Consider the following 14,841-nt stretch of genomic DNA (forward strand, 5'->3'; position numbering starts at 1 on the left):
GAAAATTCAGACAAGGTGATGATGAAATATTTTAATATAGTTCAGAACGTACAAAATAAACTGCATAATGTTGGTAAAAGAGTTAAGACTGTGAAGATCAGTGTGGAAAATGTACAGGATAGAATGGTGAGAGTGGAGAATGATACTGATGTATGGGCATTGAAAAGAAACAACTATGGGATAAAAGTTGATTTATTTGAGAATTTTAGCCCTGACCTCCCTGTGAACTGGCTTCATTCAAGTCTGAATCCCAGAATTAGCAGACCTGAAATGTGATCAGAGCTCCCAAGGTTGGGGCGAGGCGAAACCTCATATGCTGCAGGGACATTGGTGCACACCCAATCTAGGGTGTTCTCTTCTCTGGTGGTGAAGTTGACATGCAGTTGAAATCATGATAGAACTGCTTGCAGGGTAGTGTGGTTGACGTCGCCAGCTACAATCATGGCACCGTCAGGGTGGCAGATGGCTCCATAAAACTCCTTCATTGCTTCACCTTCATTCGCCAAAGGCAGATCATAAACTGCAATAATCAGCCTGGCTGTGAATTTGCTGGACAGGTAGAAGGGTCTGCATTTCACCATCAGGTATTTATGTTGAGCAGAAGGTCCTTACAACAGAGACATTTGTACACCAGTTGTCATTGCTATAAACGCACAAGCCCCTCCTCGAGTCGTGCCAGAAGCATCTCTGTCTCTGCCGAGGGGAATAAAGCCATCTAGCTGGATTACTGAGTCTGGAATGGAGTCCTTGAGACATTTTTCTCTCATCACCAGAGCCCTGTAGTTCTTTCTGGTTCCTATTCAGGTAATTCAAGGTAGTGATACATGGATTTGTAACAACTAAGGGAACACAAAAGGAGGCAGAGCTGCAATAACACCACAGTGCCATTAAATCACAGGATAGGGATGAAGGGTTGAATGGCCTGTCGTGGTTGTATTTCATATGTTTCAGGTCTTCCGGGATCTAGCCTGCAGCGCAGGCTCAATGCTAAAAGATCTGCCTAGCTACACTTAATTTCTTCACTTGCTGAAAGAAGGACAGACTGAAGCATTGCAATCAAGAGGCATCTCATGCATGCATTGGGGTTTAAGCGCTGACTGGGTCCTTGGCATCATATCCTGAGGACTCGCCCCTTAGAACACCATGAAAGCCTTTCACAGTTGATCCTTGCTGAAAACGTCTGAACAAAACATGAACAAACTCATCATAACTTTTTTTTCAAAATTCAAAAGGAAATATTTAACATTTAATTGGTTGCAGATTGACACAGTAAACTAAAAACAAATTTTAACAACTATCCCACCCTTACTGTTTCCCAAAAGGTCAGCGATTCCTTGCAAATGAATGGGCTTTTGGTGCACACAGCAACTCTTCCCCTATAAAGCTAAGGGTCTGGTGACAGGTTGCGGCTGATCCCTACCTCATCGCTGAATGAATTCAGTGGAAGTGGACCATTACACTCAAACATCTGACACTCAAACATCTGACCAGGGGATGTGGAATAGTACAGCTATCTCACAGCTCCAGGGGGCTGGGTTACTTCCTGATCTTCCATACAGTCTCTATGGAGTTGGCACATTGACTCTACGATTTTCTTTGAGGGCTCCAGTTTCCTCAGTTGCTGGTGGAAATGGTGCCCATTGTGCAGATGAATAGTGGAAATCCAGGAAGAGTTGAGAGGTGAACAAAAATGGAATTAGAGCTCATTATTGCCCATTGGTCAGCATGGATTCGGGACTGTTTCCGTGTTGCAAGACGATGACCACTAGTTTTCCTCACTGTGCATGCGTGGACACACAAGATGAGCTCCGAGCAGCTAGTAGATGGGAGAACAAGTTTTTTCAAAAGATTTGTTTCCTGGGACAAACAAATTGGGGATCTTGATAGACAACTTCAACCGGAACACAAGGATAATTTCAGCATCATGTAAGAAGTTGGAGAAACATTAAACTTTCATTGAATTTCACATGTTTGATTGCAAAATAATGCTGAGACATTGCATTAGTTCAACTGACCAAAAAATGTTTTGCCACTGATTTCTGTTCGAACTCAGCCTCAGTGTCCAACAGTAGTCGGCCAGCATTGATGGATTCCATTTGCCCTGATATTGCTTTTCCATGGTCGCAGTGTCACGCTGAAACCTTTCTCCATGCTTGTCACTGACTGCACCAGCATCAGCGGGGAGGAAGGCCCAAGTGTGAATGCAGAAATTTTCAGTGACATACTGCATTTCATGGTTTTTTTGAAGCACATTGCCAATCAGCTGGTTCTGGTTATATCTAAAATATGGTATGTAATAGGAAAGTCTTTAGGTGATTGTTGTGATCAGCAGGCCCAAATCTATAAAATACACCCAAAAATGTTCAAGAAGCAAAATCTGTTGCCCAGTGTTGCCAAAGGTACCCTTCAAAGTAGACACACGATGGCAAATGGCAGCCATAATACAAGACTATGTATTATATAGCGATCAGTGCAACGCTATTACGGCACCAGCAAATCCGGTATTGTCTGTAGGTTCCCCTCCTGCCAGCGTGGGTTTTCCCTGGGTACTCCAGTTCACTCCCATCCTCCAAAATATACGGGGTCATAGATTAATTCGGGTGTAATTGGGGGGCACGAGTTTAAAATGGCCGGTATCGGCTTCTACCGTGTTGTGAATTTTAAAAAGGTAGATGTTTTACATCAGTACAAGGAATAGAAATACAAAATATATTTAGAGTGCCAAGAGGCTATTCCATTTTGGTCCTATGGATTATGGTAGACTTCCACATGATCAGAAGGTGGTAATATAGACAGCAATCAATTAGAAAGGCTGTTGCTTTTTATTGAAATTAGGTCCGAGTGCAAGAATTGAGATCTTCTATTCCAATTGTACTGGACGTTCACACCTGATGTGATAAGGGTAGTTTTCATTTCCGTACCTGGAGGTAGAGCTGGAAAGCCTCTTGGGATTGATACCTAGATACTGAGGTAGTCCACTAGAGTAGAATATCACCTGAGTTTATAAGAAAAACTTAATGATCAAAAGTTCAAACCATAAGAGTGAAGCACACAAGAGTCTGAGAATGATTGACATTTTTGATGCTGAGAGATTATTTCCTGTAGTTGGAGTGTCAAAAATAATGGCAAAGTGTCAAAAGTAAAGACAAGCCATTTAGGGTAAGGCAAGGTGGAAATTCTTCATCCACAAAATTGTGAGTCTTTGGACTTCCCTATACCAGTGAATCTGTGCACTCAGCTGTTGAGTGTATAGGGGATTAAATGCTTTAAAAAAAAATCAATGGATATAAATATGTGCTAGGAATTTGGGTTTGAAATATAAGATTAGAAATGATCTAATTGAATTACAGTGCAAGTAAGTTTAAGAAATCACATGGCATTCTCTGGCTCGCATTCCTTTTTACAGTACCTTCTTCACTCTTCAAGGACAATTTCTATAATTGGTCCTAGGGTTCAAATGACTCACTTGGACATCACAATGTTGTGAAATTTTTACAATACACTAAAGTGCTGGCGAAACTCAACAGGTCACACATGAAGCTTTTGTTTATCCTCCACGTGAAAAGAATATTTATGAACTTGCTCATGAATTTATTTTGATGTAACATGTATTTTTCTGACAAATATGCACAATGTAAAACAGGTTGCATACATCTTGAAAATTAATAAAACAATAACATGGGACAACCACTTTTCTCAATAGATTTGCTTCCTGAAATAAAATTGGGGATTATGATCGACAACTCCAAGTTGAACACCAAGATCATTTCAGATTTGCTGAAACTTTTATTAACTTTAGCATATTTAATCGCATAATGATCCTGACACATTACATTAGTTTGACTGACCTAAAAATCTTTGGCCGCTGATTTCTGCTTGTACCTAGCCTTTGATGCCTCTCATGTCAGTATCCAACAATAGTCAGCCAACATTGGTGGATTCCAGTTGCCTTGATACCGATTTTCCATGGTTGCAATGACCTGGTGAAAAACTTTTGCCATGTTCATCTGTGCAGTCACTGTGGCATTGATGAGACATTTCTGCTGTAGTGAATCTTCCTGAAGACAATAAATGCTATTTTTGAGTACACTCACTCTGCTATTGCCTGAAGAACATGTGCATAAACATTTGTTCAATCTATTTCAATGTAACGCAGAGCATCTGTAGATGTGAGCTGCTTTAATAGCCTGTCTTCATCTATCCTAAGCATGCCTGGGCCTAAGTCAATATTTGCATAGCATCTGCTCTGAGTGCATGCTCAGACATGATTGGACTGACCAAAGTAACTTGCTTTGTGGTCAATATACTGATAGGCTTAAAATATAACAGGAAATCCCCATAATAGGTTACATCTGAAAAAGCAGTGTGAGATAGGAAAATTTTAAGGTGATTTTTTGTGGTCAACTCCCAAAATCCATAAGATACACTGAAAAGCGTTCAGGATGAAAAATCTTCGTTGTCCAGTGTAATCAAACATTTCTTAACATTCTGTAAATCCAAAAGAAAGATTCATTAGTTTGAAAGTGAATTTATTTATTTTTATGCTGCAAAAGTTGAAGCTTCAATTCACAACCAACGGAGTTGTACCAAAGACTCCCTGAAAAGTTGCATGATTGGCTGAAGCCTGAAACTGAGGAAAATTGAAACAGTGGGATTAATGTTAACAAGCAGGCAGGGTGCTACAGTGTGCTGCCAAATCCTGATGGGGCACCAGCCTCATGGTGAGGGTTGGACATCTATACCGTGCCAGCGGTAAGTTCTAGGTGTCAAACGAGGTCTCCGCTCCAGCTCGCCAGTTATAGTTTCGTGCCACATTAGACATTCCAGGGATCAAGCTGGCAAGGAGCTTTGCCCAGGAAAATGGCAAGTCAAAGGTATCTTTGGCTGGCACTGTTATTGTGGCAGAACCCTGCCCAAATTACCCAAACATCACATTTCTCATAATACTGGTTTTAACTCAATTGAGGATCACAGACTGCACACAGATGAGTGCCCCTTTGAGGATGTAAACAAGTAAAATGCCAATGTAAATGAAGTTGTGAACCATTCTTGGCCTGACTTAACCAGGTTATATGGCCAACTCTTTGTGGTGCACTGTTAGCCAGAATCAGACAAACACAAGGTAAAGACTGAACAACAGACTTTAATCCACAAAGACCTCCACAGAGCCAGGCTGGCTGTGGCTGCAGCAACTCAGTGTGAGGCCTCGGGAGGCCGGCACAGGCTTATAATCCTGGAGGGTGATTGACACCTGACCGGGTGGGGCTTGATCCCTTCAGGCCGACTGATTGGCAGCCGGCCAGGTGTTGTCCTGTCTCCCTTACACTCCTGCAGGTACAGAGGTTGCCCCCTGCAGTAGGCCAGTGGTATACCCTCTTGAAGGTACAGAGGTTGCCCCCCTGCTGTAGGCCAGCAGTATAGCACCACATTCTTGTTAAATATTAACTCAGAGGAGACTATAATACAAAAGCAAAATGCTGTGAATGGTAAAAATACCCAAGCACTTAGTGGAGAGAAAATAGAGTTAACAATTCAAATCATTCCAGAATACAATATGGGGACAGCAGATTAGCCATCCATTCTAGACCACATCATTTGAATGCCTGATCTGAAACTTCTGAAATGGATACTCTATTCCAAACTCTATTATGGGAAGATATTACCGCACAGACAGAGAAAAAATATTCTCAGGATCTGTTTAAAGAAATGCAACATCCTCTGGAAAACTCAGTGAAGGACGAGTATTTGGAAAGGTATTGAGAACCTTAGGTCCCATGTATTTAAGGGGACACAGAAGCCATCTGTGACTGGCTGAAGGGGTGGACCCCACTGAACTATCTTGACACCCACCTCCCCATCAGCCACCTGCTTCCCAATCTCCCGAAAATGTAAATGGAGTTGGTTCCCACACTGGCCTCCTTCTTCACCTCAGAAATGTGTGGAATGGGTCATCCCCTTTACCAAGAGAATTGCCAGGGAAGAATAAGATGAATGTGCGGCACAATATTCCCTTCTACTGAAGACTAGCCCTTGCACCTCTCATTTTGTAAAGTGGGTTGAATTTTCCATTAAATTTGTGCCATTGTTGTTCTGATTTCCCCAGGAGAGAAGGTGATACTTGCATATGAGACATGAAATTTAATTAGGCTATTTTGGCTCATAGCTGTTGGTGTGCAAATAAAGAGTTATTTGAAACTGACACATTTGCTTGTCTTTAGCATTAGTGCCATTTCTGAAGCAATCTCATTCTAGCTTTATTGTGCAGTATCTATGTAGTGGAATTTGACAGAAATGTTTTTTTTTTACTTTGTAGTTTTTTGTAATCGCCAAGGTGGACAATCTCCAGGTGTACTGTGGAGAGCATTCTGGCTGGTTGCATCACTATCTGGTGCGGAGATGCTAAGGCTCAAGGCAGGAAATAAAACTCCAGAGGGTTGTGAACTCGGCCTATGACACGGGCACCAGTCTTCACTCCACTGAAGTCTGAAGGAAGCAACTTCCATCCTCAAGGACCCCCACCACACAGTCCATGCCCTCTTCACTCTGCTACTATTAGGAAAAAGGTAAAGGAGCCTGAAGACGAGGACCCAGCAGCACAAAGCCAGCTTCTTCTCCTCTGCCATCAGGTTCCTGAATGAAAAATGAACCACAGACACTGCCTTGCTTTGACTTTATCTTGCACTATTTTTATTGATTGATGTAAAGTGGTTTTATATAAACTGGGATGATGCTGCAAAACAATAAATTTCATGATCTGTCCATGATCTGATTCCGATTCCCCATGCTCTCTGACAACCATTGAAAAGGGGAACAGGTGATCTGTTAGCAGGCCTCCTGGTGATTCCAATCAGGATGTTGGGTGCACCTCACTCTGAAAATAGGTAGCTTTCAGGTGTTTAAATCTGAAAGAAGTTTGGCATCCTGACCTAAAGATTCTTAGGGGGAACCTTCAAGTGCGATTTGCACAATTCAAGAAGGTAGCTTCTTGTCGCTTTGTCAAAAAATAGCTAGAAATGGACAATAAATATTAGCTTGCCATATCTCTGAAGCCAAACACCAAAAGAAACGGCAATTAAGAAAATATAACTTGAACTTAGAACACTGAAGCAAATACCTTTTTAGATACAGGGGTTGATTGCAACTGGAAGTTAGATAGAAGAACAGAGAAAAGCCAAAAGTCAGTGATTTGGTAATGGAGATTGAGCTTAGTTATTCATAATTACTTCTTTGGTGTCTGTCTTTTATTTGACATGCGATTTACTGATAGAGAGTGTTTGAGCATATTAAACTCAAAAGCCCTCCCACCCCATCATTTTACCTGCTTCCTGCTCATACCTTGACGAAGGGCTGCATAAAGAATGCTGTGAGTTTCTCCAGTACTTCTGTGCAAACTCAAACGTGAGTCTGAATTTCAAATACATTACAGCAAAACCCAATTTTATTACTGTCACTTCACCCAGAAATACAAAATTAATAACAGTACAAGCATTTGGAGCCAGTGAAAATTGCATCCAGCTTTTGACTGGAGTTGATTCTCCTCATAGACACCAGAGATGCCCAATAACCTCACCTGTGTCAGCAGTTTGTGGAACATAAGGGGAAAAGTGATACAGACAAGTATGGGCTATAGGCTCATGTTCCTGTATCTGTTCCAAATTGCCGTTCATATTATAACCATCTTACAACTTTATTATAATTAAAATTAAAATAGTAGTGCATGAAAAGTAAGGTAGTGTCTTTGGTTCATTGATTATTCAGGAATCTGATGGCAGCGGGGAAGAAGCTGTCCTTGTGTTGTTGATTACTCGTCTTTAGGCTCCTGTACCTTTTTCCTGATGGTAGCAGAGTGAAGAGGATGTGGCCTGAGTGGTGAAGGATAGAGGCTGCTTTTTTAAGACACCTGTTTTCGTAGATGTCCTTGACGGAGTGAAGTCTGATGCCTGTAATGTCACAGGCTGAGTTAACAACCCTCTGGAGTTTATTCTTGTCCTGAGAGTTGGCATTTCCATACCAGGCAGTGATGCAACCAGCCAGAATGCTCTCCAAGGTACATCTGTAGAAGCTTCTGAGAGTCTTTGGTGGCATACTGAATCTCCTCAGACACCTCACAAAGTATAGCTGCTGGTGAGTCTTCTTTGTAATTGCATCAGCATGGAGGCTGATACTCAGAGATGTTGACACCCCAGGAATTTGAAGTTCTTGACCCTCTCCACTACTGAGCCCTCCGACGAGGACTGGGTTGTGCACCTCTGACTTCCTTCTGAAGTCCACGATCATCTCCATGGTTTTGCTAACATTGTCGTTGCGCCATTCAACGATCTGATCTCTCCCTCCTTCATGCTTCCTCGTTGCCGTTTGTGATTGGGCTGACAACTGTCGTGTCATTTACAAACTTGTCAATAGCATTGGAATTGTGCCTGGCCACACAGTCATGGGTGCATAATGAGTCGAGGAGTGGGCTAAGCCCACATCGTTGGGATGCACCTGTGCTGATAATCAGTGAGGAGGCAGCATTGTTTCCAATTCGTACCGACCGTCAAGTTCAACAAGAACCCCTGCTCGTGGACCTCAGCTGCTGAACTTCTCTCATTGGCTTTTTTTTTATATATACACACTGCCTCAGAGGTTCAGGCTCTGACTAAATGTTTTGAAAACTATTTCACTTGCTGCAATTAGCAGCACCACATGTGAATCTCCACAGAATTTCCACTGAGCCTGTTTTCGTAGACTTGCATTTTCACCAAGTCCGATCAAGAGATCTGCAAAGCAGTGTATGGGTTTGGCTCTGTGTGCTAGTAATACTTTGACACAAGCCTGCAGCTGAAATCACACTTACAATTAATCAAGGGAAATAATTAACTACAAAGGTTTCAATTATGTTGAAAACTGTACAGTTTAATTCTCAGAATATAAAATGAGTCAGATTAAGGATATTATAATTCAGACTTGCTTTGAAATACTAATATAAGAAAGTTATATAAATGGTTGCAACTCTATTTTAATTAGCGAGATATACATTCCTAATTAGGGATATTCCACTCAGCTGCCTGCTCTCCATTTTGTTGATGCATAAGAATAAAAGAACAGAGGACTTGCAGGATAATGAAACTTTCTGGGTTCATTTTGATGAAGATTGATAAAGCTGAAACAAGGACAATATTTTACACTCTGCCACCTGATAGCAGAGTTCACATGAAATAGATACATTGTCTTGAAATGCAGTCTCAGTTGCATGCTGCATATACTTAATGCACAGCATGAAGTGTGCAATGGATTATTAGATCAGATCAGTGTGCCTGAGGAGACAATATGAAATGTAATTCCTGACTTCCAAATACAGGAGAACCCCTGTCCACTGAGGCCACTAAGTGTACGGCACTGACATCTTCTTCTTGGCCTCCGTCGATCATGATCGACCATGGGTGTTGCGCTTCTGGTAATCACTAGCTGTGTCGACTGTGACTATGGAGGCTGATTCTGGAATGCCAGGCTCCGTCAGAGTTGCTGCAAATATAGGGCATCAGTGAATTATTGTCCGCTGTCCTCAAACAGACTCAAGATCATTCTTTTGCCTTGCTCCAGGTGTTGATGAAGAGAACCTCACCATTTGCTGTGGTCATCTGCTGTATCCTCCCAGCACTCTGCAATGAATTTTTTAAAGCTTTCATGTTGCATTGAAGCAAAGCTGAGGTCTACCAATGCTACTCTTGCCTATTGGCAGAGTCCATTTGCAGTCGACCATCCTTCATGTGATGAACGTGGCCCAACCAGTGCAGTCTGCGTTGTCTTAAGCATTGTGGGAAGTCCAGCATGGGAGAGGATCTCAGAATTTGGGACTTTGTCTCTCCAGGATGTGGTGAAGGATATAGAGGTGAAAACTGTTGAGTTTCCTTTCCATCTTGGAGTAGATGGTCCAAGTCTCACTACCATACAGGAGGGTGCTGATAATGCATGCATTGTTCACAACAGTCTTGGTCTTTGTAGCGAGTTTCTGATTCTCCCAGACCTGTGAGGAGAGTCGAGCAAGGATTGCTCCTACTCTATTGATTTCAGCATCAAGGGAGAGAGTGTCGCTAATGGTTGACCCCAAATATGTGAACTCATGGACCATTTCTAGATTGTAGTTGTTGAAGGTAATCCATTACTTTCTGGGAAAGGACATTTGTTTTATTTAGGCAATGGTAAGTCCAAGTCCTTACATGCCTTAGAAAAGCGGTCCATGAGAGTTTGCAGTTGCTGTTTGGTGTGCAAGGTTTTAGGAAAAGAGCATATTGCATAGTAAGATCTTTTGCACCTTTGTACTTGCTCTCCGGCATGCAGGATTGAACAGTGGCCCTTCAGTCCTGGTGTGTATGTAGATGCCTTCTGTCAACGTTTCAAATGCGTTCTTCAATAGCAGAGAGAAGAAGATGATGAATGACCCAACACTGACATCAATCAGTGTATAAAATATGTTTGATGTTGGAGCTGCAGTACTGAAATGGTCATACATGAGTGTGAATTATCGTGCTCAATGACCAGGAACTTAGGCTTTAATAATAACAAGAATGCCAGTCATGGAACTACCTAAAGGGGCAATGTATCATGGAAGATCAATAATAGATTTTCTCCTATAGCTCAAAGCAACACTTTTCTTTACAGGAAGAACTTCTACCTTCTTCTGTTGATGGGGCATCTGGCTATTCCATCCTTGCCTGGGCATCCATTTCCACTGCCATATCCAGTTGTGTGTTGGACAAGTTGGATGGCTCATCCTCCCTCCACCTTTCAGTGAAAGGGCCAGTCCCTCCAGTTCCCTTTGAGACCCATAGTTTTTGAGCTTGTTCATCCATTCGTACTGCCAGGCAGATGATGTCCATGATTTTTTGCATGTTGTGCGCAAATTATCCTTCTCCTTCATTCCTAAAGAATGCCACTTTGAATGTGATTTCAGCCACAAAGCAAATTTGAACCTGAAACACATTTTGCAGGTAGGAGAACATTCACCTGAAAGGTTAAGTCTGTTTCTTCCCTGATTTACTGTATATTTACAACACTTTATGTTTTAATTTCAGATTTTATTGTGTTCAATATTTTATTTTAGCTCCCATCTTCTCCTGTAGATTTATTATAATGATCCATCTTCCAGTATTTGGTCAAGAAATGGAATTTGGTCAGATGCAACTCCAGAATCACCTCATGAAAATGATAGTTAGCAACAATTTTGAGGAAAATACTAATTAACTAAATATTCTGACATTTTCTCAAGAAATGTAATCTGAGAATTAAAATGTAGAGTGACCAAGAAAATGGCTGAGGATTTAGTTCTCAAGAGATCCACACGAGTTCAGGTTTCTAAGATGACAATCAGCACGATCAACTGTTAATTTACAATGAGATTGATTATCGACTCAGGTGAATTAAAAAGGGAAGGAGATAGAGATAAGAAAAGTGAATTCAAACCTCAGACGGATCGTCCATTTGATTTCTAGGATCCAAGGTCTCCTTCTCCTGCAAGACCTTGTGCACTGAATACAGGGGCATTTTATGGTTAAAAATGTTTTTTAGCAAGAATTTCTCTACAAAAGACAGTTAACATGGCCAGGTACAACTGAATAGAATATTGCATGGCCAGACTGATCCTTCACAAACTGGGAACAGATGTCTTAGATGGGCTGATGTTTATCCGCTTTATCAGGCCTCGTTTCTCCACTGAACTCCTGCTTCAATGTAAATGGCCCGTGCTATTCATCGGCTGCAAACCATAATGAAGCATATTGCATCCTCGTTCATTCAGTGTCTTTGCCTATCTTGAGTATGGATGATTTAAAGATCAAGGAAGATGATTCGCTGATGAAAAAGCAAGGATGGAATATCAACCATATTGGTTATTCCATTACATTGAATATTTATGTGTCTTACTCAGCTCTAACCTGTCTCGATTGTGTTACAGAGTTCTGTGGTGCGTATTAGTATGTGTTGTGTGATTTTGTGTTGAAAAGTGACAGTTTGCCTTTAAGAGCCAAGGTGAAGGTGGACTGCAGAGAGTGGCCGACGGACTGAGCCTGTGCAGAAAATGATCTAAAAGATTTCTGGTCTTGGAAGACAAACCACCATTGAGTGTGCTGTGAAGTGGAAGGAGGCCCACGCAGAGTCATTCTCTCTCTCTCTCTCTCTCTCTCTCTCTCTCTGACTTAGGTGGTCTGTGGTGAGTAATGGATTACTTAAAGTGGCATATGAGTGGGAAATAAAAAGTTGAGAACGACTGGTATAAGTGAAGTAGGACAATTCACTGATACAGGAAAATGAGAAAACAATGGTGACTTGTAATCACACTCAATGTGAAATAGAGTCAAATACCAATTTACCGCTATCCTTCTCACACCGTGTGCTACTCAGTCGAGTGACAGCAAGGCTGAAGGAGGTAAAGAATGAGAGACAAGGGAATGCTGTGTAAGGGATCCTTTGTTTCGCCTGTGGGTAATGTTCAAAGTCATTTTGCAGTGGTGGTGCATCTCGAGTTGTAAGATGCTTGGAGCATTTCTTGTGAGTGACTGATATCACTGAACATAAAAAAAATTGCCAAAGCAAAGCAAACCAATCTTGTACATTGCACTGAGAGAAACAGGAAGTAGAAAAAACAATATTTAATGCTCTCAGTATAATCTGGCTTCAAGTATAAATGTGAATTGGCTTCCTTGAAAAAATAATTCAATATTACCTCATTTCCTTATCTTCCATGATCAGCAGTATTGTCTGAAAGATGGTCAGAGACATTTCCAGACTTAGGTGAGTGGACATTGCTTTAAAACACCAGACTTAAATGGCATCCTTGTAGTGGACAAAAGGGCAGAAATCAATCATTCTTTAACATAGAAATATGTCTGAATATCAAGATGATTCTTCAGATTAACCAACGGGGAATCATTTCAAGGTCTGGGGTGTTTCTGCCAATTTTACCCTTGCCCCATGCCGACTGCAGTCACTGCAACCAGCCAACTTTAAAAAGCACCATGTTGATACTCTTTCCCCTTCTGGCGTTGTATCTGATCCTGACCTAGAAGTGATGTGGCTGCTGAGCTTGAAGAGGACTCCAGTTCTACGGGAATGCTCTGTATGAAGCATTCTGATTGGCACACATGAGGGGTAATGCTTCCACAGGATCTGATGCTATGTTTTGTTGGGTAATATTAAACAGGTTAGACCTAAATTAAGATTAACTATGTATCAAATTGATTTTTTACAATTAGCTTTAGCAGTTTCTCAGAAGTGCATAGCCATTACTTGGAAATCAAATACTAACTTGGGGATGGAGAGATGGCATGCTGAATTGTGTTCTTGTATTCTACTTGAGAAAATAACTTACAATCTATGTAATAATTATATTTTTTTAAATATGTAGCCCATATTTACATTATGTTGGTTTGAAAATTTGAAGGAATAAATATATATATAAATAAAAACATTTGTACTTTTTTTTGTTTTATTAAATATGTATACATGGATGTGGTTTTTAAAATTCTTAAATAAAATGTTTTAAAAAAACCTTAAAATAAATAAGAATAAAACAATCGACAAAAATATGTAAGTTTAAACTTTTGGTGAAGATGGGAGCAAATATTCAACCAGCGGAGTGCCTTGGTCGTGCTTTGCTCATAGCAGCTGTTTGTATAGAGTTGTATGAACGAGCAATGGCATAACCCAGGATTAATTGCTCATTGATAGCACTCACTGTTAGGGTGAGCCTCTTAAAGTGTCTCCTTATCCCTGCTTAGTAAGAGTTGCCCCAGTCAAAGGCTTTATCTGCAAACTTGTGGAAGTGAGGTTTAATTATCTATAATGCAATTGTTCGTCTTGCAGGTGGCTCTATGGAGGGGAAGAAACCTGCAGATGCAGAAATGGTTTAATGTTTTCAAAGAATGAAAATGAAAATAAAGTAAAATGCTTTAAGGTTTATATATTCATGCAAATGAAGTTTGTTCAGTGTTAGTAGATTTTTCTTTGTATTTTAAACTGTTTATTCTTAAGGCAGGTTTATTAAGTGAGGCATTGTAAAAGTAAGTCTCAAGCAACCAGAAAATACATTTAATCGGCATCTACCAATCCCCATAGGTGCCCGATATCAGGGGTTTTACTGTATTGTTATCCACATTGGTTGAGATTCATATCTGTGTTTTAGTAAAGAGGTTGAAAAGATTGCTGGAGACAACCAGTTAAAACAAAAGCAGTTTGTGGTAATATCACAAGATAAACCATCTTTGCTTCATGTCACCAGGGTCAAGTCACTTTAAAAATGCTCAGAGCCAGCCAAACAATGTACATGATTAGTCCATTTCCAGCCAGTTTCATTTTGTAGCAGGTAAGCAAACAATCTGAATCAACCACTGCTTCTCATGCCATTCAATGACGTCTTCACTTATTATCAGGCGTGGTGCTACCTATCACCGAGTGTGACCCGAATCTAGTTAGAGTGGATGGAAAAAGCACAGATTAACTCTAAATGATGGGAGAGGAAATAATGGATAATATCAAATGTTTATTTAATTAAACAAATCAATTTGTCCTGAAAATGACCAATGGCACACTCCCAGAGTAGATAGTTCCTCCCCAATACTTTATTTCACTCCTCCCCTATAACAATAGAGTGGGGAGAAATTATCTAATAACCTTGTGAATGTGCATGGAAGGATATGTATCATGTGCAGGTAGAAGAGATTCACTTAATTTGACACAATGTTCCAGACATTCTCAAATGTTGGTTTTAACACTTTGAAGCAGTTTTTTTTATTCCCAGTACTTCAAACTGGAAAAAGATGAACAGGCAATGCAAGAGCACAAAGTGTCCTTCTCCTGCAGGGCATT

This window comes from Narcine bancroftii, chromosome 13 (assembly GCF_036971445.1).
Source record: "Narcine bancroftii isolate sNarBan1 chromosome 13, sNarBan1.hap1, whole genome shotgun sequence".
Classification (NCBI taxonomy): domain Eukaryota; kingdom Metazoa; phylum Chordata; class Chondrichthyes; order Torpediniformes; family Narcinidae; genus Narcine; species Narcine bancroftii.